Source organism: Leptonychotes weddellii, chromosome 8 (assembly GCF_054177405.1).
Source record: "Leptonychotes weddellii isolate Sample4059 chromosome 8, ASM5417740v2, whole genome shotgun sequence".
In the NCBI taxonomy this organism is placed as follows: domain Eukaryota; kingdom Metazoa; phylum Chordata; class Mammalia; order Carnivora; family Phocidae; genus Leptonychotes; species Leptonychotes weddellii.
Window position 1 is genome coordinate 109,506,659 of NC_138376.1, and position 6,000 is coordinate 109,512,658.

At 32.5% G+C, this 6,000-nt stretch overlaps 1 protein-coding gene and 1 pseudogene across 1 annotated transcript in view; one reads left to right on the forward strand and one right to left on the reverse strand.

The window, feature by feature from the left end:
- NMBR (neuromedin B receptor) overlaps positions 1–6,000 on the reverse strand; it is a 54,561-nt gene that overhangs the window by 21,867 nt on the left and 26,694 nt on the right. The window lies entirely within an intron of this gene.
- Positions 3,828–4,243, forward strand: LOC102732644 (translationally-controlled tumor protein-like; annotated as a pseudogene).

Sequence of the window (6,000 nt, forward strand, 5' to 3'; positions counted from 1 at the left end):
TTTGGATTCTTTATAGTTTTAGCTAATTTGGACAATGCTTCCATAAATATTCTTTGCCAGTCTTCTGATGCACATTTGAATCCCAGGTGTAGATTTTTTAGATCACAATGATTGAATATGTTCAACTTTAGTAGAAATGGAGAATTTTCCAAAGTGAATTCCAACTTTTTTTCTTTTGGAAACTTGCTGGACAATATCTACTAAGGCTGAAAATATGATTGCCTATGACTAAGCAATGCTACCCCTAAATATACACTCAATACATATAGAATGCACGATTTTTTTAGTTTCAGCTGTACAAGAGAGTGATTCAGCAATTCCATACATAACTCAATGCTCATCATAAGTGTACTCTTTAATCCCCATCACCTGATAACACTATTTTAAATAGGATGTTCCCCAAACCAAAACGACTTTCCAAATTAACACCATCTGATTTTAATGTAAACTTCTCAGAAGTGGCACAGTTCTGAAGTTAGCCAAATAACACTCTTCATTAGAAATGACATGAGGATGGTTCTTGTTTACTAAAGAATAAAATTGTGTGATAAAAAGAAAATTAGTCAAGAACTACTTACAATGATCTAGACATAAGCTGATGAAATGTGCCAACCCATTTCTAAAATGTAAGCAATTTTTAAATATTTCTGGCCAATAACAGCATTTAAACATCATAGTTTCATTAGACAAAATAAACATTTGCACTGTAGTCAATTTTATGTTTTCTAACTTGATTACAAATCCTTATCATATTCTTCTTGGATCTCATTACTTAATTTGTTATTAGGTTAAGGTTGGCTAAATAAAATAAGTTTGAAAATACGTATATAAATCACTTTTATATATCATATATATCAAGGCAATTAATATTACATATAAGTTGAGAATGTCTCTAGGAATTTTATCTTCAAAGTTATTATTTACATTTTATCTTTTAACATCCAATCTTATTATGCAAAATAAATTAACTACCAAAGCAATCTTCTATATTATGAAATCTCTCACTTTCAAACTGCAACTATCCCATTCTAACCTTTTTTATGTGAAAACATATTGTAGTCTAGATTGCTGTATGAATATCTGTATTCTCCTGTGACGATGTCTGATGATGCTAAGCATTTAGATGAGAAAAATGTTTAGTCTAAAAACTGGATTAATAAATATGCAATTGTTGGCATTGTAGAAATGAAGCATCTAGATTATTGAATTTTTGCATTTTAAGTGAATCCATATGTATTTACTTGAAGTCTTAGGTTCATGAGATTGGAGAGTGTAATGAATGCTTTAATAATAATAACCTTACTGATATTTTATTAAAATATTATAAAATTATTATAATTATGTATGTACCATTTAGATATATCATCATATTACATATAGGTGCATGGGTATTGTCTCATTTGTATAGAATCAGTACACATCAGAATAAACATCTACCAAATGGGCAATTTTTTTTATTACAGTCTATGTTCTATACATCACATTAAGTTCCTTAGAGTCATATCTAATTTAATGTTTGTACGTGTTCTATGAGATACATATTTGAGTCTTAATTTTGCATATGAGATGATCAAAACCCATACAGGTAAGGTAACTTCCTTAATTTCCTAAAGACTTTAGTAAAACTGTATTTTGAAGTTTATTATATTTGACTTCAAAGTCCACTGTATCTCATTGTTCCAAGAGAATAAAATTGCATGAAAAAATGTGATTTCTATATAATTGAAGGATACATTTTAATACCGAAGTATTCAATGTTTATAAAATATATATTACACATTTCATTGCCCTAAACTGAACAAAATCTATTCAGAAGTATATATAAACATTCTTTGTTGTTTAAAATTCATGAAATAAGCTGGAAATCACAACCAAAAAAAAAAAAAAGAAAAAAAATCAGTCAATGGAAACTAAACCAATAATTATACACATGACACAATAAATAGATAAAGATATTAAAAATGTAACTAAACCTTATACCATGTGTTTGAGAAGGAAGAAAACATTAGCATTAACATAGAGAAATGGTGAATATAAAAAGACATATTCAATTTCTACAGAGGAAAAAACAATGTCTGTGATGGGAAATAAATTTTATAGGATTAAGAGCAGATCAAACACTGCAGAAGAGATCAGTGAATTTGAAATATAGTAATAGAAATTATCCAAATTAAAATACTGAGAGAAAAAAACCTGAAAAAAAAAAAAAAACAGTGTATCAGTGCACTGTGGGAAGCATTCAGTGACCTAATCTTTCTGTAATTAGGTCCCTGAAGGACAGGAGAGAAAGAAAAAATCAAAATAGTGACCCAGTGTTTTTTCAAATTTGATGAAAGCAAATCCCAGGCAGAAGAAACATGAAGAAAATTCTACCAAGAATAAAAACTGGAGGCTTTCCCACTAAGATTGGGAACAAAGAAAGGATGATCTCTTTCACCACTTTTATTCCACATTGTCCTGGAAGTCTTAGCAATGCAATAGGACAAGAAAAGGAAATGAAAGTTATACTGATTAGGAAGGAGGAAATAAAACTGTCATTGTTCAAAAATGGCATGATTATGTAGACAACCCAAAAAATTCAACAAATAAACTCCTGCAACTAAAAAGCAATTTTAGCAAGGTTGCAGGATACAAGGTTAATATATAAAAGTCAATTGCTTTTTTATATACCAGCAGTGAATAAGTGGAATTTGAAATTAAAAATGCAATACCATTTACACCAGCACCCCCAAAATAAAATACTTGTACCAATCTGAAAAAATATATACAAGATCTATATGAGGAAAGCTATAAAACTCTGATAAAATAAATCACATAGATAAAGGAATGAAATAAATGGAGAGATAATCCATATTCATTGATAGGAAGACTCAATATTTTTAAGATATCACTTTTTCCCAACTTGATCTACAATGCAATATCAATCAAAATCTTAATTTGTGGATATTGACAAAGTGAATCTAAAGTTTATATGGTAAATCAAAAGACCCAGAATATCCAACACAATATTGAAAAAGAACAAAGTCAGAGAACTTACACTACCTGATTTCAAGATTTACTAAAGAGCTACAGTGATCAAGACAGTATGGTATTGGCAAAAGAATAAACAAATCAATGGGACAGAATAAAGAGTGCAGAAATAGATTCACATAAATATAGTAAACTAATCTCTGACAAAGAAGCAAAGGTAATACTATGGAGCAGAGTGTCTTCCAGCAAATTGTGCTAGAAAAACATATCCACGTGCAAAAAAAAAAAAAAAAAAAAAAAGGAATCGAGACGCAGATCTTACACCCTACACAAAATTAACTATCAACCTAAGTGTAAAACATAAAACAATAAAACACCTGGAAGATAACATAGGAGAAAGCCTATGACCTTGGATGGCAACGTTTTTTTAGATACAATATTGAAAGCCCAATGCGTAATCGATAAGCTTGACTAAATTAGTGAGTCGAAATTATACTTCTGCTCTGCAAAAATACAGTCAAGAAATTGAGAAGACAAGCCACAAACTGGGAAAAAAATATTTCTAAGACACATAGCCAGTAAATGACTGTTATCCAAAAATAAAAACACTTAATACTCCACAATAAAAAAAACAAAAAACTCCAATTAAAAAATAGGCAAAAAGTCTGAACAGATAGCTTTTCCACCCACTAACCCCTCCCCCAGCATGCCTTCTGGCAGCATACCATTTACTTCCAGCTCTGGGCTCCTGCTAGGCTAGCACTACCGTTGACTCTCTCTAGCCATTGTCATGATCATCTATTGGGACCTCATCAGTCCCATGATAAGCTGAGTAGTTCCTGTGGGTGGAGGGGAATATGGCCAGTAAGACAGAGTTAACACTGTTGAGTCGCTCATTGGTGAAAATGTCTTCGTTGAAAGCCCCAAGGGCAAAGGTACCCAAATCACAGTGATCACTGGAGTTGATATTGTCATGAACCATCATTTGCAAGAAACCAGATTCACAAAAGAAACCCACAAGAAGTACATCAAAGATTATATGAAATCAATCAAAGGAAAACTTAAAGAACAAAGACCAGAAAGAGTGAAACCTTTTATGACTAGGGCTACAGAACAAATCAAGCACATCTTCACTAATTTCAAAAACAACCAGTTCTTTATTGATAAAACCATGAATCCAGACGAGATGGTTGTTATCCTGGACTACCATGAGGATGGTGTAACCCCATATGTGATTTACTTTAAGGCTGGTTTAGATGTGTAAAAATGTTAACACATTTGGCTACACTTTGGATGTTATCATGTGTTATCATAACTGACTGCTATTTTTCATCCACACAACACCAGGATTTAGACAAAGGGACTGTTGTCATCTTGAGCTCTTCATTTATTTTGATCTTGATTTATTTGGAGCAGAGGCATTGTTTTTAAGAAAGAAAGAAAAAAAAAACATGTCATGTAGGTTGTCAAAAAATAAAAAGCACTTAAATTCAAAACAACAATGAGATACAACTACACACCTATTAAAAAAACCAAAAAACTGATAACAGCAAATGCTAATGAGGATGTGAAACAATAGGCACTCTCATTTATTGCTGCTGGAAATGCAAAATGATACGGCCACTTTGGAATAGTTTGAACTTTCTTACAAAACTAAATATGTTCTTATGATAAAATGTATCAGTCATGCTTCTTAGTATTTACTCAGATGAATTGAAAACTTAATGTCCACACAAAATCCTGTGTATGGAAGTTTATAGCAACTTAATTCATAATTGCCAAAACTTGGAAGTAACCAAGATGTCCTTCAGCAGGTGGACATATAAACAATGGTATATACAGACAATGGAATATTATTCAGCACTAAAAAATGAGCTATTGGGGTGCCTGGGTGGCTCAGTCAGTTAAGCATCTGCCTTCAGCTCAGGTCATGATCTCAGGGTCCTGCGATCGGCCCCGCATAAAGCCCCCTGCTCAGCAAGGAGTCTGCTTCTCCCTCTGCCCCTCACCCTGCTCATGCTCTCTTACTCTTTCAAATTAATAAATAAATATTTAAAAAGTGCTATCAAGCAAGGAAAAGATACGGAGGAAACTTAAATGCATCTTACAAAGTGAAAGAAACCAACCTGAAAAGGCTACATATTGTATGATTCCAAATGTATGATATTCTGGAATACACAAAATATGGAGACAGTAGAAGGATCAGTAGTTGCCAGAATTCACATTATGGAGGAAGCAGAGGAAAAGAGACAGTGCACAGAGACTTTTTAGGACAGTGAAACTACTCTGTATGATATCATAATGGCGAATGCATGCCATTATACATTGATCAAAAGCCATAGAAAATACAACACCAAGAGTGAACTCTAATGTAAATTATGAACTCTGGGTGATAATGATCTGTCAATATAGGTTTATTAATTATAACAAATATATGAACACATGCAGGATGTTGATAGTGAGGTTGTGTACCTATGAGGGGAGGGGATGTAGAGAAAATCTCTGTAACTTTCCATTTTTTGTGTGAACCTAAAGCCACTTTAAAAATTGCTCTAAAGGGGGCTCCTGTGTGGCTCAGTCAGTTGAGTGACCGGCTGTGGATTTCAGCTCAGGTGGTGATCTCATGGGTCGTTAGACGGAGCCCCACTTGGGGCTCCACACTCAGTGGGAAGTCTGCTTGCGATTCTCTCTCTCCCTCTGCCCATCTTTCCCCACACTCTCACTCTCTCTAAAATAAAGAAAATAAATCTTTTAAAAAATTGTTCCAAAAAATAAAGTATTTTTTTAAAAAAGATAAATAGAATAAAATCATATTTAGTTATAAGGTGCTGCATTTAACCTAGATATTTGTATCTATAAGAACTCCTTGATAGAATTATCTGTTCTATATTTTAATGTCAAAAGAAGTCTTTTTGGGATTGTTTTTGTTTTTTTAAATAAATTCAATAAACTCTACCTGTGGCTTAAAAAAATTGTACCAAGGTACATCATAATCAAATCAGCATTCAATGAGAAAGAGATTTTGCACAA